Source organism: Phragmites australis, chromosome 22 (assembly GCF_958298935.1).
Source record: "Phragmites australis chromosome 22, lpPhrAust1.1, whole genome shotgun sequence".
Classification (NCBI taxonomy): Eukaryota; Viridiplantae; Streptophyta; class Magnoliopsida; order Poales; family Poaceae; genus Phragmites; species Phragmites australis.
The window spans coordinates 5,453,098-5,475,898 of record NC_084942.1 but is presented as its reverse complement, the minus strand read 5'-3'; the positions used below and the strand labels follow the sequence as shown (position 1 = coordinate 5,475,898).

The window sequence follows — 22,801 nt, the reverse complement described above, 5'->3', positions numbered from 1 at the left end:
CCATCAAAAGCTCTTTTATTCCTACGGTATGGGTGATCTGGGAGCAGAAACCTACGGTGACCTATGTAGACCATTTTCTTACCGTTCTTCAACCACAACCCCCCTGTTTCATCCAAGCACCATACACATCCATTGTAGCCTTTTAAAGTCTTTCCTGATAGGTTAGCAAGAGCATGCCAATTTTGGATCGTTACAACTAGCATTGCGCGTAGGGTGAAATTCTTGCGTTCATATTCATCCCACACCGGTACGCCATCTTTCCATAGGACAAGGAGATCTTCAAGCAATGGTTGCAGATACACATCGATATTGTTGCTAGGTTTATTGGGCCCACTGATTAGCAAAGGCATCATTAGGAATGTTCACTTCATACACCGCAAAGATGGAAGGTTGTAGATACAAAGAGTCACGGGCCAAGTGCTATGACTATTGCTCGTGTTTTCGAAAGGATTCATCCCATCCGTACTCAACCTGAACCTTATATTCCTCACTTTAGCTTTGAATTCCTTGTATTTTGTATCGAAGTTCTTCCATTGCATTCCATTAGCAGGGTGTCTAAGCATTCCGTCTTTATTGCGCCCTTCGGCGTGCCATCGCATCAACTCGACATTCACTTTGTTGGCAAACAATCGCTTCAGATGGGAGATTACAGGGAAATATCAAACCATCTTAACAGTGGGTCTTTTATCCTTACTCTTCTCCCATACATCATCGCTATCGATATCGTCAACGTTGCGCTTGTACCGTGATGCACCACAAATATGACACCCTTCCAAGTATGCATCTTCGTTGCGAAACAACATGCAGTTGTTTTGACGTGCACGTATTTTCTCTATTTTCAACCCCAACGGGTAGACAATCTGCTTGCCATGGTACATATTTTTAGGCAACTCGTTGCCCTCTGGAAGCAAGTCCCCCAAGAATCGTAATAACTCATTGAAGCCCTTATGAGACTAACCATTGCTAGACTTCATTTGCAGCAATATTAGCACAACATGCAGCTTGTTGTGCTCTTTCTTACAGCCTGAGAACACCGGTGTTTTATAGTCCTCCATCATGTACTAGAACTTTTTGTATTGCCTATCACTAGAGAAGTCTCCCTCCACATTGCGTAATATTTTGGCTAGGTCATCATCATCATTGCCGATAAAAGTATCTTCGAATGCTGACATATCGATGTCTTCGTTAGTCGTCATATCGTTGCCTTCGTCTTCCTCGACTACGGGTTGCTCTTCATGCACAACCTCCTCATGTTCACTGTGCTCGGTCCAACGGATATACCCAGGCTTGAAACCCCTGCGAAACAAGTGTGCACGGATCTACTGAGAACTGCTTCTCATTTTTGCAATCAACACAGGGACATCATATACAGTGATCATCACGCTTGTTTTTTGGCTTTCTGTACACCGTGATAGCCCTCAAAAATGCATCCACGCCATGAAGAACTCTGGGCCACGACGATCAGACTTGTACATCCATGTCCGGTCCATCTGCAAATTTATGATTATCATTATGTTTTAGCAATCAATAAAAACCAATGAAATGATAACCATACAATATTTTAATATGCACATCTAATTTATTGAATTACCTCGCATCTTGATTGCTCCATGTTAGATGACCCATCACCTTTCGGCACTTGGTCCGGGTCAGAGGACCCACCTTCTAAATATTGTCACGTCCACTTGTGACTAGCCATCCCTACAACACAATATCCATATTCAATAAGTTGATCTATTTAGAGGTGATTTTAATCTTTTTTACTTATTCACTACTAGAAAATTAGAGACCTAGGTAAGAATGGCATAATTGCATACTTTCAATGAAAAATGTTGCCAAAAATGAAAAGTAGATCATCTTTATGTGCTCTACAATGAGAAAATTGTAATTTTTACTCAATTAGAACTCAACTATAAAGTAGCGCGGCGTTATGGCACGATTTGACACATTGCAGGGGCTTTTTAGTTATTTATGATTTGCTTACGTGTTGTTTTTATTCAATAATTAAAAGAGGGGATGCAAACTAAGTCATATAAAGGAAGGGTTTAACATGGCAATATGTATTTTTCATGTGTAAGGTACATCTAGAGAAGTCTTAACAACAATGTTTTTCCATTTTATGTTTTTTATTAATTTCTGTGCAAATTAATGAAACGTAAAGGGTTAATTAAAGATTAACCAAAATTTTTTGTTAATCAACTGTTTCATGACTTGATGGTATTTTTTCTGTGTAGAGTATGATAAAAGAAACTTAACAAAGTTGGTTTCATCATTTTTGGATTTTTCCTTAATTAGTTATGGAATTAATAATTTACAGCACAATTAATGGAATAAAGGAATTTTAGTACACTTTTCAAGAGTGCATGTATTTTTAATATGTATATTACATCAATGTGAACAGAACAAAATTAATTTCACCTTTTTTATCTCTAATTATTTTTCTACGTATTTTATAATCTTTCAGTCAATTAAATAGTACAAAAGATATTCATTTCATCGTATCTCCGTTATTCCAAAAATCTAATTAACCTCAAATACTTTTCCTACCCAGGTCTATCTAGCCTCTCTCTGGGTCCTGTCCCGCTTGACTAAACTACAGTAGAGGGGACACTATGTAAGAAACTATTAAAGGAGACATGTCATTAGTGATGGCTCCTCAGTACGCGTCACTAATGCACTAATAGTGATGGGTCCAGTGCCGACTCGTCACTAATGTGTGGTCCGGGCTAGGACCCGGACAATACCCATCACTAAAGATATTAATGACAGGTCACGTTAAAGTTTGTCACTAATAATTCAGTCATTAGTGACGGGTACATGTGCCACACGTCACTAAATGTAGTCTACTCATTAGTGATGGGTTGTTATGAGTTCCGTCACTATTATTAAATTAACTAGTAACTGATCGTAGTTGTTACTGTCACTAATGACTAACTCATTAGTGACGTATCCTTATCATCCGTCACTAATTTTTGCGCCAACCACTCCTATCTGCTCGACCACTCTTATCCGCCCATTTCTCTCTCTTGACCACTCTCATCTCCACTCACGTCCGCTTGCCTCCTCCTCCTGCTACCGCTGCCATTCGCACCTCGCTGCCGACGCTGCCGCCATCCTCCCTCCTCCACCACAGCCCAACATATGCCACCGCTCTCCTCTACCCGCTAGGGTTAGGGTGATGGATCAAGGTATTGGCGGGGGCCGTTGATGTCACCGTGGTGGACTTAGATGGATCCCAACAACTCCTTCATCAGCTCACGCACCAGGCGTACACTACCCTCCAGGCATTCCCCCACCGGTCACGATCGAGATCGATCATAGTAACCTCTTTAGTGGCGGGTTCCTTATAATCTGTCACTAATTTTAAGTCATTAGTGACATGTATCCTTATAACCCGTCACTAAATATAGCCTTGGCGGCTTCTTGCCGGGGCCACTCATTAGTGACGGGTTGTTGTGAGACTAGTCACTAATGGCTCACTCACTAGTGATGATTGTCCATATAACCCGTCACTAATGATTGATGTTTAATGTTATTTTATCCATCGAGCAGCACGACCAGACAGTGTCTGTCCGCCGTGGCTACTCGGTAAAGGAGCGATTTTTTTGGTGATTCTATTGAGGCCAAATCAAATCTCGGTGATTTGAAGTTGGTGTTTGTCCTTGTCCTTTGAAGGTTTGGCTCCTCCCTCTCCTCCTCCTCTTGCTCATATATGCATGGTGGATTCTAAGGTTTAAGTTGAAATCAACAATTTTGCTCATTATCTCAAATCTTGATATATGTGGATTGTCCCCCTTAGTGTACATGCGTAACCTACGTCTCCCGTTTAGAAGATGCTCCCGAATTGTCCACGTACTTTTGACAATTCCAGGATATATGGCCCGTAGGTTTTTGTGCTCTTGTATGGTTCTTGAGAGAATTTCGGTAGTGCCTCCCTCGTGTTCTCGAGATACACACCCTCTTGGCTCGTTGTCGAGACTTGAATTTGGAGAATAGTGGGGAGGTGCTACCGAAATATTCTCCAGAACCGTACAAGAGCATGGAAACCTACTCGGGCGATATATCCTCGAATGGGATTAGGACCTATCTATGTCTATTAGAAATTAGCTAGCATCCTTCACCATAGATAACATGTGTCATATTTGGATGTTAATTATTGTCTTCAATATCACAAGAACACACGTACACACTTACTTTAGTTAAATTGAGTTACAATTTTTATACTTATTCAACCTTCTGTGTCGTTTCTATTTAGAATTATTTTTTTTTTCAATTTGTACATGGTGGACCGAAGTTGGATATACCTTGATTGCCGCACTTGTAACGAGTACATAAGTGGGGTGAAGTCTTTCTTGATTGTTGCGGTGGTGGATATGGAAGGTCGGGGTAAAACGGCAATTTGGCGTATATGCTGTGATTGCAAGAATGAGAAGAAGTTCCCAAAACCTGACAATGTGTACGATCACTTGTTAAGGCATGGATTCAAAGAGAGATATCACGTTTGTAAAAAACACGGTGAGAAAGGCCTTAATGAATGGGAAATGGATTAGGTCGTCCCGGACGGCAGTACGGATCAAGGACTCCCGCCAGCCGGTGCTATGGATGATTATCTCAGGGACGCAGACATATTAGGATTCAATGATGACTACGTGGATTTCGTGGAGAATGTGGACCAAGTGGTGCGTGATGTTGAGGGGCACAACGAGTATAGTGATTGTGAGTTTGCCAAATTCCAAGAACTAGTGCGAGACTCGAAGACACCATTGTTTATGGTGCTTATACTTCTGCAATTGAAGGCAACCTATCGTTGGTGTGATAGGAGTTTCAAAGCATTGTTGCATCTACTAAAGGACATGCTACCAGAGGGGAACAAGGTGCCCAAAACCGTCTACAACGCGAAAAAGATAGTTTGTCCTTTGGGATTGGAGGTAGAAAAAATACATGCATGTAAGAAGGATTGTGTCATGTTTCGTGGAGAGTATGCAGACCTGGTTCAATGTCCTATTTGTGAAACCCATTGATATAAGTGTAAAAATGACGGTGGCAATGTGAAGGAAGGCAACAAGAGGAAAGGGCCTCCTAGAAAGGTGATGTGGTATTTCCCTATAATTCCCCGTTTGAAACGTTTGTTTCAAAACAAAACAGAGTCCCAATTGTTGTGGTGGCACAAGGAGGGTCGTAAGAATGATGCAATGATATGGCACCCAGATTTAGCTCAGTGGCGAACTATTGGTTCCACATTTGGGTGGTTCGCTGAAGAATTTAGAAATATTAGGTTTGCTATGAGCACATATAGTATGCATCTATTCGGTAACATGAGTACCTCACATAGCACCTGGCCTATTGTATTGTCTATCTACAACCTTCCACCTTAGCTTTGTAAAAAACGAAAATATATTATGTTGTCGACCTTAATTCCTGGTCCAAGGCATCCTGGCAACGACATCGATGTGTACCTCAGGCCTTTGGTGGATGATCTTAAAGCACTCTGGTCTGAAGGCGTTGAGGTTTGGGATCAGTACAAGCGAGAATACTTCACCCTACATGCCATGTTGTTCATCACCATCAATGATCTGCCAGCATTTCATAACTTGTCAGGGCAGAGTAAAAAAAAGGTGAAGCTTGTCCCCAATGCTTAGATGACATTGAGAGTATGTGGTTGAACGAGTCAAAGAAAATAGTGAACATGCGGCATCGACGTTTCCTTCCAAGGAACCACTGCTACTAAAAAATGATTGTTCTGCCATGTTGTTCTGCGTTAATTACATGCTCCCAGATAGCCCAATTGGTGTGCCTCATTCTCACCACGAGGGTAGGCTCGCAGGGTAAGGACTTCTAGGGAAACATGCAATCACTCCTGAGCTGAAGGCATATGACCAAACTCATTTTCTCGTGTTGCAATAAATGAGCGAAGTGTCCCCATATATCAACGAGCACAAGCAGTTGCTTCTTCACGAGAATCTTGGGCAGACCAAAGCTTGGCTTGCGATACAACATATGCAAAGGTTCAACTCTTAGTTTCGAGATCGAATCAATCAATCGAGTACTCGTACAAGTGATTTGATTAGGAAACTAACAATAGGCCCTATATACACAATTACAACATATGAAGGGTATGATATAAACGATTACACATTTTATATGGTTGCCCAAAATCAGAAAAGAACATACCAGAACAACGGTGTCCGTAGAGATGCTTATGATAACAACATGCACAGAAGCACATACTACGGTCAGATAGAGGACATCTCGGAACTGGATTACTTCGGATTCAAGGCACCCATGCTTCGATGCTGTTGGGTACACGGGACAAAGGGCATTACAAAAGACAAGTATGGATTCACTAGCGTTAATCTCAAACTTGCTGGATATAAGGATGAACCTTTCGTACTCGCTAAACAAGTTGCCCATGTGTTTTATGTGACTGACACGTCAAATAAGAAACTTCATGTGGTTCTCGTCGGGAAAAGACTGATCATCGGAGTTGAAAACGTAGTAGATGAGGACGAGTACAATCCATTTGATGAAATCCCCCCTTTTGCTACTGCAATCATACCACAGGTTGCACAGGACGAGAAGACTCCATACCTATGTTCCGACCATAAGGAAGGGATCCATGTCAAGAAAGCACAAAAACGACTGCCACATGCCAAATGAATTTTAATATAACCTCAAATTTATAATATTCAGTTAAGTCTGAATTTCAATGTAACCTCAAATTTGTAATATTTATAATATTTAGTTAAGTCTGAATTTCAATGTAACCTCAAATTTGTAATATTTATAATATTCAGTTAAGTCTGAATTTTAATGTAACCTCAAATTTGTGATATGTTTGCAAGAGAAGACGGCTGTCAAATCCTGACTTTGCTTCAGGATGCAGCCAGTATACAGGTAAATCCCTTAGAGGGATGAGCACATTAGTGACGGGTGAGAACTTCACGCGTCAGTAAAGATATAGATAGTGAAAGGTTAATTTACCACCCGTCACTAATGATCAAATCTCAGGACGGAGACACCCGGTCATTAGTGAAGATGGTAAGTTCACCTGTCACTATGACCCGATCATTAGTGACGGGTGGTAAATTCACCCGTCACTAATGATACGTTTATAAATAATGGGCTTGGGAACCCTAGCCTCCGATTTTGCCTAAGCCCCGCCGCGCCTACTGCCCATTCCTCCTCGCCTCCTACTCCCAGTCATCCCCGAGACCACCACCATCTCCCTGCCATCCCCATCCCCCTCCCCGACGTCGTCTTCCCCTGCACCCTCGTCCCCTACTACCCTGACACCGAGGAGCCCACACCACCATCGCCTCCATCCTGACGAGCACCCCGACGCCGAGGAGCCCACGCCACCGTACTATGCGTCGCCATTGTCCTCATCCGTTGAGGTAGGCCTCCCGCCGTCCCCTCCTCATCGACGCCTGCCGCCATTGTCCTTATCCGTTATTGTGAGTTACTTCTGTGCATTCTACCGTACTTTGTGTGCCAGGGGTGAATGCAAATGGTATGTCGGATTATATTACTAGATGACATCGACTAAGTGAGGTTGTGTATGATAGTGTAGTCTACTTAGGTGCGAAAAATATGAACTTATTAGTTTATCTTAGATGAAATAGATGCGTTGTTATCTTGCCCATTTAACACTTACTGTTTAATACTTAAACTCTACGTGTTCCTAATTTTGACCCTTCAGTTGCGATTTCTATGTAGTATTTATGGTAATATATGAGATAGAGGGTATGTGAATCAATGGTTAGTAGTTTAGCACAATGATGTAGATTTTTTGCTTTTTAATATGCATAAATATGGAGGCTGCAATGCATGCTGTTCTTGGGAATGATCTGAGAATTAAGAGTGCGCTGTCACACATACCGATGATATGAACTAGTCCATTTGGCATTTGGATGGCGACATCAGTCGTACCCACTTTCTGAGAGTAAAACTTGATAACATAAACATGTTCTTGATGTTTATATGCTTGGCATATGCAATTTCCATGTTTACCTATTTTTATTCTTGCTTATATTCAGTCCTAACAGCACACATTAATTCTTATTATTGTTTATCTAATGCTGTATATTTTTGTCACTAATGTATGCATATTGCACAACAAGTTCGTGATGGTTAAAATTAAATTTGTAAGAAAATCCCAAAAATAAATTTAGGTTGTGTAACCTATTATGTCGTCTCCCGTTCGGGAGTGTTTGATTATAAATATGTCTTGGCAACTCATCATATTTATAAGAAGATGCTCCAGAATTATCCACGTACTTTGGACAGTTTGAGGATATGTGGCCTGAGTAGTAGGTTTATGTGCTCCTGTATGGTTCTAGAAAGAATTTTGATGACGTCTCCCTGTTGTTCTCCTGATACACACCCTCTCGGCTCGTTGTCGAGATGTGTATTTGGAGAATAGCGGGGAGGTGCTGCCAAAATTTTCTCCAGAACCGTACAAGAGCTTAGAAATCTACTCGGGCCACATATCCACGAATGGAATTAGGACATATCTTTGCCTATTATAAATTAGCTAGGATGCTTCGCTTTAAATAAGAAATACATCACATTTTCATAAATTCATATAAAAGTGAATGTAGTTACTAAGACTTACATAATTGTATCTGCATATTCATATCTACTAGATGTTTGCCAACGAGTCATCAGGATCCTCTTACGAACCACAAGCTTCCAGTCAGACGTCAACGCAACCAGGTCCCAGTGGAGCAACAGTACAAAAGCCAAGGGCACAAGCAAAGTGGCCGACTGAAAAGATTACCATCATGGATATCGATGATCACAGCATGCCTACGGAGAAGAAGGCCCTACAGATGTTGCGAAAGCTCGTAGGCCTTAATACTCGGGAGAGGGTGTCATTGACCCTTCCAAAGTTCGATGACCTCACCAAAGAATGCCTTATTCAATGATGGTGTCAATACATTTCTGGAGTTCCCGGAGAACATGAAGGCGAAGGCTTGCAGGGTTGCTATGAAAATGATCGCTAAACTTTGGAGAAACCACAAGAGCAAGCTTGTGAACGAGTATATGGCAAAAGAGTTGGAGCCCTTCAGCAAGTACCCATATATTAAAAGAGAGGATTGAGAATCTTTTGTGGCGTTAAAGAGCTATGAGATGTTCCAAATAGAGAGTTCAGCAAAGAAGCAGCTTCGGACAAAGAACAAGCAGAATCACAACCTGGGCACAGAAGGGTACGTAGGGAAAAGGATAAATGGCACGTTGAAGATGCAAAGTTAGCCAACGAAGGCCACGAGAATCCTTGGTTGCAATTCCCAGGATGATCACAATCGTATTTACGCACAAGGGGTACACTATCAGATAATGGAGAAATCACCTTCAAATCCAGCGAAACCGAGACAGTCGCTCAAAAGGTGAAAGAACTAGCAACCCACTACTCTGAAGGTTCATTCACTGGGGTCAAGGAACATGACGTGATCTCCACTACACTAGGAAACCCTGAGCATCCAGGTCGCATTCGAGGCGTTTCTAGTTCCAAGGGCTGGAAGTTAGGCTTCCCCGAACACGTTGGGATGTATAAGAAGAGGAAGAGGTCAATCCCAATAGATGTGGAAGCATTGACCTAGTCAATCAGGGAGATCGTTTATCAAAACGTCATGCAAAGGTTTGCGGCACAGGGAGTCGTAATTCCTAGTGCACCAACTGGTTGTAGCCCATTGCTGGACACAAGAGTAGTCAAGCCTCTAGGGAGGTTGAACAACCTATTTTCTCTCCATCTATGGAACCTGATACCATAGAACTTATCGATGGGCCCACGCCGTGCTAGCTGATCATAAGACCTGGAGGCTACTATATTGAGGTTTCAAAGGGCCATGTGCATCAATGTCCAGGTGTTACATACGGGCCCGATACGTCCTGCTATGTCGTGGTCTTCATGGATTTTGCACATGCCAATGCTGTGGACACATATTTGCTTGTCCCCCCAAATGATGTGATCCAAAAACTAAGTCAAGCTCATCTTCCAAGGATCCAATGGAAGAGGGGGAACATCGTGGTGCACACGGTATCTAGGAGCGATCCACCTAGATGTTCAAGTTCCCTGCCCCAACCTCAGCCTCGAGATGCACTAGTTGTGTCGACTGTGTCCACTCCGCCATCTACAGTTAAGCAACCTAAGGGCAGCCCAGAGAAGAAGAAGAAGCCTTTGCCCACTCCGTCATCTACAGTAAGCAACATGAGGGTAGCCTAGAGAAGAAGAAGAAGTCCAAGCTAGAGTCCAAGAAGCAGTTTCCGAAGAAATCCAAGTCATCTGGTAAGGACTCAATCTTCGAGAAGCGTTGGATAGGGGAAGCTTGGACTAAGGCAAACCCAAAATTCAAGCTTGGGAAGCCCTTGGCAGATCAACTTCGGCAAGAGGGACAACCTTGTGTTAAGTTGCATAATTACTACCTGCAAGGTTGTAGAGAGAAGAAGGTTTTCATTGTCTTATATTACTAAAATTGTCACTTCTTAACTGGGGACGGCTATTTCCTAGTGGGCTTCAACGACTCATACGACCTCTTCAACCTCGATTGCTTGGACGTGGGGTTATTGTGATGCTTTACATTATAAGCCCTTTCAAACTAGATGTTCATTAATTATTACCACTAAATTCTCTAATCTAACTAATTTCTTATCTGTAGACACTTGATACAATTAACGAGGAAGAAGGAGCCTTTCGAATTCCTTGACCCCCAAATATGACAATTTCTTTGATGGAACAACAAAGGGAATTCATTGTGAAATTTGTGGCTAGGGAAATGAGCCAATTTTCAAAGAGGGGCTACCTGATGGATGGCTGCCCATAACACGGGTGGCCACTAGATCTTATTGGTCATTGCCCGCAAGTGGAACTTGGTCTAGTATCTCGATTCATCAAGAGTAGTGGTGGGACCTAACGGTGAACGGGGATAACGTGACTATACTTTCGTCAAACAAATCCTCAACGAGTAAGCTCTTCATGACTTAGGTTACATATTGAACTTTTCAAACTTACACCAAATGTTGACTATTGGATCCCTCTTCGCATGTAAGGCTTTTGACATGTATATGCGTTCTGATCCAAAGTAAGATCCGAAGGAGCCCTGCACACTAACACATAAGACCATCTTCACGGTAAGTGCCAGCAGACATATTTACAAATATTCTACTACTACATTTTTTCCTTTCGAATCGACAGTTTTTCCCTCTCCAATGCCACCAACAACCATCGGGCAACTCCTGCGGATTCTATGTTGTGCGTCACATGCTGCTATTCATGGTAGCAAAGGATATGAAATCCCAGATATAAGATAATTGCATAGTCTTTTCATAGCTACTTTTATTCATTACAAATATCCGATGATAAAATGATTTTGCTCATGCTAATTGTATACTTTTTTCATAACTACTTTCATTCAGTAGGAATCATCTTACCGAATAGCAACATGGAGGAGTCTGCACTCTCCAACATTCGAGCACGGATTGCCTCGTTCTTAATGACCGAAGTCGTCTCTTCGAAAGGCGGGTTCTATTGTAGGGAGGCAGGGCTCTGACTTATATAATTTGTGGTTGCACTTTTGACTTATGTAATTTGTAACTATCTTGATGTGGACTTGTCCCATTGTACGTTTTGAGGATTTTTTATTATATAATTTGCGGTTGCATATCTCGTGACTTGGTCCCTACAATGTGGGTATATATCTTGAAAAGAATGGTGATTATGGCATGAATATATCTGGATGTGTCTTATTTGTAGGAGAAGATGGCTGCCAAATCCTGATAGTACTTCAGGATGCAGCCAGGAAACAGGTAAATCCCTTCGGGGGATGAGAATATTAGTGACGGGTGGAAAATCCACCCGTCACTAATGACCGAGTCCCGGTGGGTAGCTTTCCAACCCGTCTCTAGAACTCAGTCATTAGAGATGCTTTGGAAAGATACCTATCACTAATGACTCATAACACCCCGTCGCTGATGACTCGATCACCAATGATGTGTTGCAGCTACCCGTCACTGGTTCTAGATAATTAGTGATGGGTGGTAAATACACCTTAGTACCCGTCACTAATGACAGAGTCCCAGAGACAAGTTGGAAATCTACCCGTCACTAATGACTCAATAACCAGTGATGGGTGGTAACAACCCCTCACTGATGACTTGGATAGTAGTGATGATTTGTGGTTAACATCCATCACTAATGACCAAGTCCCAAAGACGAATTGGAAAGCTACCCGTCACTGGGGATTGATAATTAGTGATGGGTGGTACATACATCCTACCACCCATCACTAATGATGGTCACATTGATGGGCAACAAGCCTACTCAGGCCATAGGAGATGTATTTTGGTGACAGGTCTCAATTATGACTCGTCACTAGTGATTATCATTAGTAATGGGTCTCAACCTGTCACTAATATTTTATCATTAGTGACACAATAACAGTGACGGGTACGGTAACCGTCACTAATGACAGTTATCACCCGTCACTAATGTGTTGTTTTGGCATAGTGGGAGGGGATCGGCTTTGACTGGCCACCAGCGATGAATGACTGTGAGGTTTGGCCGGGGAGTGGTACCAGGAGGACCAGCGTGAGGAGAAGAACGCATTTGAGGGGTCAATGGTGACATGCACACTGGCGAAAGGGCACTTCGATGGCAATGGCGGTGGCGGCATTCTGAAAGGACGGTGGCGGCTTGATCCGGTGAGGAAGAGAGAAGGGAGGAGTGCATGAGCTACTTAAGGAGGGGGATGTCACCATGGGTTCCGCCTAGTTAGAGAGTGATCGGAGGTGTCTATCGGCATGGAGGTGGAGGAGGAGCTCAAGGTGCCCAGCCGAAGAAGGAGAGGGCGCATGCGAGCTCCTCATCACCCTTCCGCCTGAGGGAGGGGTCGAGGGCGAGGTCCAGGTGGAGCTCCTCGTCAGGCTTTTCCCAAGCGCAAGGTTGAACACAAATTGCGGGCGCCGAGCTCTTTGATCTAGTCGCGTTAGGGGGAGAAGAAGGCGTCGTGTATAGACTGTAGACCTATTAGTGCCAGCCTGTAATACGAATTGGCACTGTATCAGTGCCAGCTCATGATCACCAGCTGGCACTGAAGTATCAGTGCCGGTTCAACCCGACTCGATCGTTGATCGAGTGTGAGAAGTTGTGAACCAACACTGATACTTCATCAGTGCCAGTTCTATCATAACCGGCACTAATGGGGCAGCACAGATGATTGTTTATGTTGTAGTGAGAGGGCGTAAAGTAAGCAGATTGTGAGCAGTAACGTCAAGCACTTTCCAAAAACATTATTTGTCCTTTCTAAGGGCATGATAGGATAAAATAGTCTATCTATGATAGCACAACATAGAGAAAGAGGCAAAAACCCTAACTTTCTTCGATACGTACAGTTCATGACCAGGTATCTTTATTTTAAATAAGTATTAGCATAATTGACTTTACCAATCATCAATAGCTTGCATCGTCCATGGGGATATAGCAAGACATGTCTTCATCAACTAAGCGTATCAAGTTTTTGGCTATGGGCTATTCCGATGACGACTTCAAATCCAACATCTAAGTAAAGCCCAACTAGTTGTCGGGGGTTCCTCAATCTCCAATGGTGAATTTTGACCCTAGGGTTTGCTGGTCAGTACGATTACTCACTTAATCATATGGCTTGTGGGTTGGAAAACCCAACAACGACTATGGCTTGAGCTTCTTGTACTTTTGTTATCTAGTAGTCACCAATATAGAAAAAGGAGATTCTGGAGGATGAACCTCGCTTCTCAGAATTTGACACATCTATAGACGAAGAAGTAATGGAGGATTATGGTGTTAATGTGCTCTCTACTAATCATCCATATGATCGGGTATATGTTAGTCCTAGGCATGAGAGTCCCATTGTATATAAAAGCGACCATGGTGCTCCGAGAGGAGGTCCGAGTCCATCGAAACTCCCCTCACCAACACATGCCCAAGATGAAGATCAACGTTGTAGGGATCAAAAGATGTCGCCTTACCATTTAGTGTATGGTTCGCCATGAACAATTTGCCTCTAGAACTACTCAGTATGTGTAGGGCATGAGAACTCTACTATCTAATTTATCGTTGGGAGGATTATGCTCTAGAAGGGACATGATGGTTGGAAGACATTACCGGGATTGTTACTGATGCACGACAATGGGTAGAAGCCTCAAGCTCGGCAAGACTTAACACTCAGACGGGTAGCCCACGTCAAGATAGTTTCAACCTAGCCTATGAGAGGACGCACGCTCGTGATTGGTGGATACGTCATGCAACACCTCATAGAAACCGCTCTGATTTAGATATACATTACAAGACCAATGAACATCATAATGGAGCAAGAGATTGAGACAGGTCTCCCAGAAGAACCAGGTTAAGTCCCAAGAATCATGATAATTCAATTCCTAAGGGTTGAAGTTATGACTCTATCTATTGGAGAGACACCTGATCTCTAAGCAGTATGCTGGCCAAATAGATTCACACCAGGCATGTTAAAAAAGTACGATGGAAGTTTTAATCCAAAGGAATTCCATCATATCTATACAACAGCTATCCAAGCAGTTGGGGGAGATGAAAAAGTTATGGCCAACTACATCCCCAAAGCTCTTGAATGGTCTGCCTATTCATGGTTGACTAATTTGTTGCAACAATCAATCTACTCATGAGAACACTTGTGCGATATTTTCTTGGCTCATTTCCAGGGGACCTATGAATGTCCTGCGAAGGAAAACTTGCATCGCCTTCACCAGAAGAACAATGAGACTCTGCAACAATTAATCAGGAGATTCAATAATATCAGGTTTACAATTCATGATATCACTAACTCTTTGGTAATTCGATCATTCTGACAAAGTGTCAGGTATCTATTCAAGATGGCCGACCATTATGCCGCAACAACAGAAGAGGTCAAGTGGATTTGTTCCCTCGATAAGGGGGGAAAGATGCCTCACCCTGGCCCAGAGGGTGAGACCTCTAAGTTAGTCGATAAGTGCAAGCTTAAGAAGAAAGGTGATGAGGACAAGAAAAAGAAGAAGGTTGAGGCACCAAATGTTATGTCCATGACTTACAACAAGGAGTTCAAGTCCCATCGATTTCATAACAAGGGCAAGTAACCCTCATTGGAAGAGTGTGCGAATATATTATGGTGTCCTATTCATAAATTGGATACAAATGACTTGGCTACTTATTTTGTCGTGCTTAAACAGGTGGAAAAGAATCTAAAGACAAAGCCATCAAATAGGCCTTTCAATTCTAAACCTCGATAGCGGGAAGAAGATGATGAGGATGAAGATATACCATTCTAGAGCAATGAACATACCATCAACCATATGTTTGGAGGATCTGCCACCTACGAGTCGAAGCAACACAACGAGTATATCAAGCGAGCAGTCTATGCCACAACACCTTCCGTACCAAAGGTCCTCAAGTTGTTAGACGTCACATCCGACTTGATCGGTCACCCTATTCGTTATCAATTCGTGGTTAAGCCTACCATTAGCAACTATAAGGTAAGTCGAGTTCTTGTTGATGGTGGCAGTTCTTTAAATATTTTGTTTCATAGTACTTTGGATTCTATGCAGGTACCTAGAAGAAATATCGGGCTGGTGAAGCATGCTTTTCAAGGTATAATCCCAGGCTCTTCGGCCAAACCTATCAGCCAAGTCCCACACCTGGTTACTTTCGAGGCACCCAAGAACTTTCGAACAAAGCAGATCATGTTTGACAAGGTGGATTTTGAGATGGCATACAATGTTATTCTTGGTCGGCCAAATCTGTCCAAGCTCATTGTTGGTTCTCACTACATGTACCTATGTGTTAGGTTGTTAGGACCAAAAGGAGTTATTAAGGTACACGGAGATAAGCGTATGGCTCTAAAGTGTGACAGGAAAAGTCTTCAGCTAGTAGAGCAATTGTCATCATGTGATGTTAACTCCTTACATAATCAACCCAAGAACTCCATGCCTAAGATAACTCCTACGCCCAATGACAATATCAAGACTATTCCGTTAGACCCAATAGAGCCATCCAAGTGTGTTCGGATAGGCTCTATGCCAGATCCTAGATAGGAACTCGAGTTCACCTCTTTTCTCTATGCAAATGTAGATGTGTTTGCATGGCAGCCATCCGATATGCCCTGAATCCCTAGGGAGATGAGTGAGCGGATGGTAGCTATTCGGCCTGGATCAAAACCTAATCGGCAAAAACTATGTCGTTTTGCTAGTGATCATTGAGAACAATTCAAGAAAAGATAAGAAAGATCTTAAAGGCATGCTTTGTACAACAAGTCATTTACCCCGAGTGGTTGGCTAACCCTGCCATGTTTAAGAAGGCCAACAATAAATGAAGTGTGAACAGTGTCAGTTTCATAGCCGACAGAGGCAAGGCAAAGGAGCACACGTGTGTGTTCTTATATTCCTCCCATCCACATGAGCTAAGGGGGTGAAGAACAGAACTACTTTTAAGTTTGTCTCCCTCCATCTCTACTTGCAAGGTAGGACTAAAAATTACACCCTCCCTTCACTTCTTGATCCTTTGAAATTTATTGGGATTTATTCTAAATATAATGGGCCAAGCTCATATATTCTAACAATTCCATACTAGATCTCAAAGTCCCGTAGAGATTTGTATGCACCCAATATTGTTTGATATACCAATGTTTCAATGGATACCTATTAGGGTTGAATATCCACCTAGATCTTTAAGGTACACTCATTCACAACTTGGACACATAAAAGTTCTGAATTGAATCTCTTTAGAAAGAAGATCTTTTGTCTCATCGTAACCTACTCCAGTCCCCTTTTGAAACTTTTGTTAGTAGGTTATCCATACACTTCGCATGTTTCTAACGATTCATATGGCATCATCAAATGATACAATTCTTCGATAATAATCTACAACGCAACAGAATGCCCTTGTTGACAATTATTTATTGTGACAACATCTTGGGTTCCTTGAATAATGTGATATATCACACCAGGTAAATCCTTAACCCTTCCTCCTCTTATTAATACTACATAATGTTCTTGTAAAATATGGCCAATATCAAGTATATAAGCAATTATTTCAAATCCAGAGGTTAATCATGCTCGAGCAACTTTAAGTAAGGTAGAGTTGGGTTTTTTTGGGGTTGATAGTGCAAAAGTTGAGATATAAGTCACCCATATTGTCCCTCTACATAACCGTACATGAGAATTTCACCTCATATGGCTCCTCATTCAATTATTGTGAAGGGATCCTTTTCCTCGTTCGAGAGTATCAGCCCTTCTTCAACTTCGTCCCGAAGACTAACTAAGACCAATTGAGTCACGTTTTCATGTTGCAATTGAACACTTTCCATTTAATATTAAAGGATAAGGTTGTTCTTTTACAAAATATATGTGGATCAAATCACATCTTATAATAAGAAGAAATCTTTCTCGGTATCAATCCCATAGCCCCTCATTCTTTGAGAACCAAAAGGATCCTTTTTGAGTTTTTATTTCTTCGTTTGGAATCTGGATCTTCTATCTTCAACTTATTTTTTTGGCTTTACTATGACAATGGATGTTCATCAACACGTCACAATGTGACAACATTAGTTATGTTTCCTTGTTGAGCTTTGGGTGATAAAACATTCAGCAGTTCAACTAGTAGTTGAAGTGTGAAGGTGAGGCTTCCACACCAGTTCCTCTTTATAAAAAGTTTCATCCGATCTATCACTAACAGACAGTATGTGTTTGACAAGAAAAGATGTAGTGGTTAACTTATGCATGGTAGAAAAATAGAAATGTTGCGTTTGGATGGCTCACAGAGATAAACACATACTCCCTCCGATCATAAATGTCACTTTAATTAGGATTTAATCAAACTTTTAAAACTTTGATCGTCAATAGCTTCTAAAATGTTTATTTTAAAATATAAAAATCACACGTGTCGATTTGTCTTAAAAAAATATTTTCATAATATTATATATTTTTTTAGATATTAAAACTATATTCTAATAGAAAACAATAGTCAAAGTTGTACGTCGAAGACCGTGAAAAATCAAAAGCGATCAGTATTTATGAAAAATATTTGAGTTTATGTTTATTTTCCTTGTATTAACTTGAGGCCACAAAAACGAACTCCATAGGAATTTGTTTCTTTGTACCAAAAAACCGCTATAGGAAAAAGAATTCCTAAATATTAAAATCCTTCAAAAGTCCATATAAAAGGGAGGCAAAAATGATCCGGTGATTTGGCGTCCAGTTGTGTGCAGTGCTGCTGTTTTCACCGACCTCACCTCGGTAACATGCTTGCTTCGGCAATCATTCATAGAGTTGGGCCCAATCAGGTTTTTGATAAGCGACTGCTATGCTTGGTTTGTATACTTGCTCGTTCTTTACATTTGGAGGTTATATATCATGTTCTGCCAAGTTAACCGCTGAACGGCACACCTTGAGGGCGTCAATGACATCGGCGATGGAGCCCGCCGCGGCAGCGATGGAGACGACGAGGCAGCTGACGCTGAGCGTCTGGAGGCAGATCCACCGTGTGCTTCCGTGTGGCATTTTGCGTTGCCTGATGTACATCTCGACAGGGAAGTAGACGGTGAGCGGCCAGAAGGAAACGGCGCCGAGAAGGCCGACGACGTTGCCGAAGAAGGGCAGCAGAATGGCAACGACGGTGGTGAGGCACACGAACGATGACCGCCACGTGAGGCGGAACACACTGAGCGCGTTGGGACCCACGCGGAGCTCCCGTGTGATGAACGTGTTGTCCGGCCACGTGGCGGATGCGTGGTGCTCGACGAAGGTGTAGGATCAAGAATAGCGATTAGAGGGGTGAACAGGCTCCTCAACAAATTTCTTTCAAAATAGATTGTATTTTTCTTTTTCTCACCCAACACACCTCAAAACGCTCAAATGAAAGCAAAAGAATCAGAGAGACAAAGCAAGAAGACTATTCTATAGTAACATGACTCCACGGATAGAATATAAACCATAGGTTCCATTCAAAACTATTTCATATGTCTTTGTAAAAAAAGCTCGTAACTTTTAAAGAAACTTGATGAATTTTCATGCGATGAGAGTACTGTACATACAAATGGTCTGTGCGATGCCAAGGGAGAGTCCGATGGAGGAGTAGGTGAAGGACATGACGGCGGCAACGATGGAAAGCCACCATATCTGATCGAAGTTCGGTATCTGCGACACGAGGATCTGCACGGCGCCAAAGAGGATCATGTACGGGTTGCTCGAGCTCTTGCACGGGTAAGCGTGGCCGTTGGTGTGGAAGCAGCCGGCCCTCCTGATGGCCCGCATGCTGATGGACGACGCGATGGTGTACCCAATGGCGACGCCAACGAGGTTGGCGTACTGTATGACGCCGCAGAAGGCGACCTTGGTGCCGCCGAGGTTGGACCGGACGGCGTCCATGTAGGTGTAGTTGCGCTTCCTGGTGACCGGGTCGCCCGTGCGGTAGCACTCGGCCAGCAGCGTGGCGGTGTAGTAGGTGACCAAGGCGAAGAGGAGCATGGCGGCGGGGCCAGCCACCTAGCCGAGCTGCGCGATGGCCCAAGCGAGCGAGAGCACGCCGGAACCAATGATGGCGGTGATGATGTGCGAGCTGTCGTCCACAGTGTGCCCGCGCGTCGGGGATGCCCATCGTCGTCCAGCCACGCGGCGTCCCCGGGGTTTCCGGCCTCCACCGACACCTCCATCGGTTCCACCACTTGTTTGTTCCCTCCGTTGTGCGCCGCCATGGTCACTGATCGAGTTCCTCTCTCAGTTTTTTTCCTCTCCTCTTAGGATTGAAGTAGCCAAGCGAGTGATGGAGGTCTTGGATGCTCGCGCTTGAGAGTCGCTGGTCAGTGCGGGTGACTGTGTCTCGGTGATCTTTTTTTTTTCTTTTTTCTAGTCCCTGGGATGCTGGTAGTGTGCTCAAAAATATTATGTGTTGGAATTGATCTCGGGTGATGTATCCTAACTAACGAGACTAAGATATGGGGAGTCCCATACGCGCCATGATCGGAGGCGCAATCATTGCGGTCCTGAGTCGAGTAGCGCCTTATAAATAAGGGTTTCGGCGCCTCACGGTGGGTATCTAATCCCGTGAGGTTCCAAACGCCCTAACAAACCCTTCATGAGACGCTGAATCGACTCGAAGACCGTCGCCACTACAGCGACAAACTAAGGACCGAATGGATTCTTCAGGCTCCGGTATGTGTTCACGTTTCCGTTTTTAGGGTGTTTGATCTTAGGGCTAACTATAATAATAATTAAGTAAAAATTTACTTCTAATATTATGATGCCCAGAGATAAAATCAAACGCTTGTGATAGTGTGCGTTGTAGTCATTGCCACTCCAAAGTTTTGGGTTTCCTTTTACTACTTGATAGGTAGTGTTTTGTCAAGAAAAAGGGCATAAAAGTTGTAATGCATAATAAGATGCTAGCATTTTATATAGAAAAAAAAATCGTGCATTTCTCTCCTCCCACAGTTGCCTAAATATCATGTGCATAGGATGTCACACGTGGAAAAGCAAATGAACTCGTAGGACCGGACCACATGCACGCACCTCAGATCCGACACATTCATGTCCATCGCGTAGATACAGCGAGTACTCCGATGGTTAGCGTCGGATCGTGAGTTTTTTTTTATATTTTTTAACACAAAAATTTATTTTAAATATATCTCAAATAAAAAGATTTATAAAAATAGACGCGAGCTTACCACCCCTGCATGAACAGTACCGCAGTGAACAGTACTCCAAATTTCAATTTCTTCCTTCCCTTATCTATTCAAAATAGTGATGTTCTGTTGCTAAAAAATCCTAAAACTTTTTGTACGTGTTCCATAATCCATGTGCAACCCATTTTAATTGAATTTACACAAAAATCATGTGTAGAATTTAAACTAAAATTCTCAAAAAAATCTATTTTTATAACTTCTAACAATTGTTAGTACCTTAAATAAATTTCTAAAAATCTGGTAAAATTCACTAATATTCTTCTGATGTGATGTGATAATTTCTAAAATTATTTTCAGCACTAGATTTATATATGTTTGAATTCAAATTAAGTTAAAAGAAGAATATCATATGAAATTATAAAAATACATATAAATGGTGCATTACAAAGGAACTCACTTTTTTACCATATAATATAGGGATAAAAATAATTTTAGAAATTATCACATCACATAAGAAGAATATTAGTGAATTTTATCAGATTTGTAGAAATTTATTTGAGGCACTAACAATTGTTAGAAGTTATAAAAGTAGACTTTTTTGGAGAATTTTAGTTTAAATTCTACACATGATTTTTGTGTAAATTCAATTAAAATTGGTTGCACATGGATTATGGAACACGTAAAAAAAGTTTTAGGATTTTTTAGCAATAGAACATCACTATTTTGAACAGATAAGAGATGGGAGAAATTGAAATTCAAAGTACTGTTCACTGCGGTATTTTTCAATGCACGGGGGCTTACCGCCCTTCAGAGGGCTGTAAGGCCTACCCGCCATATGAGAGAGCGGTAAGCTACGGACCGACTGTTTACCGTCCTCAGAGACGGTAAAGGTCTAACCGTCTTATGAGAGGGTGGTAGGCGTTTATTTTTGAAAATCTTTTCATTCGGGATACATTTAAATAAATTTTTATGTTAAAAATATAAAAATAAAAAAAGCTCTCGGATTGTCCGCCATGACTTCCACGCCTCAAAACAACGGCATGCGCGTGTGCGGCCCACACCGGCAGGGCCCCGGCTCCAGGATGTGCCCGTGGGCCTTTTTTTCACACCTACTGTTCAATCGCTTGAAAACGTTGAAGTTTTCAGTCAACCATTTTAGCAAGCAGGGATTAGCTTCCGATCTGGGATTTTATGGTTGTGACTTAGAGGGGCGCAGGGGAAGCAGACCGGTCCGATGATGATGGTGGACAGTAAGGTGGTGAGGATGCCGGTGGCCGCGGGAGACAGGTAAGGTAAGGTGATAGCTGTGACAAAATCGGATTAGTATGGCGGAGATGGATCTAAGGGTAATAAGAAGAGACGGTCGGAGCAGGGTAAAGAGACACAACACCAGAAGGCACAAGGAAGAACAGTAGCTAGAAGAACAGTGTTGTGCCAACGGATGTTCAAAGAACAGCGACCGTCCGATTTAGATGCAATGCCTCAGGGTCTGTTTGATTCGGATTCTGGATTTTGAATTGTACTTCATAATCGGATTATGTAAACAAATGAACGGATTCTAAAAGCATATTGCAGTAATTTAGACCTGAATTGTGGCACAATTTATAATCTACTCAGAATAGCTTCTGCAATCTATAATTCAGAATCTAGATTATTATAATCCGCATGAAAAATAAACAGACCTTAAATAGTGTCGACTGAAGTAATGATTTTCTCAGTCCCCTGGAAATTAGGGGAACGCTCCTTTTTCTCTCCTCTAGGTCAAGCGCGTGCACTTCAGCATCCCCGGGCGCGCTCTGATCTCGGGCGCGGCGCGGCGCTGGGCTGCGCAGCGCAGTGCAGCGGGCGGTGGCCGGCCGCGACGCGACTCGCCGAGTCTTCCCGGTGAGGTCACTGGCGTCAGACGCCGGGCAGGTCGCGGAGATTTCTCACCGCCGTGTGTGCTCTCTGCAGCTGACGTACTACGTTGGACTGAGAAGCGTGAAGCGAGTTGAATCAGCAATTAGCTGTCTCTGATAAAACAATCGAAAACCCATGTTGGTGTCAAACTGCCAAAGCAAGCTGTGTATGAGACATTTACAAGTTACAACCAGCCTCTATCTTTTCCTCAGAAAACAACCGAGTCTCTCACAAATGAAACCCAATGT

At 42.6% G+C, this 22,801-nt stretch overlaps 1 pseudogene; it reads right to left on the bottom strand.

Moving 5' to 3' along the window:
• Window positions 1-18,378: 18,378 nt before the first annotated feature.
• On the bottom strand, window positions 18,379-19,895 carry LOC133904478 (amino acid permease 3-like; annotated as a pseudogene).
• Window positions 19,896-22,801: the final 2,906 nt, after the last annotated feature.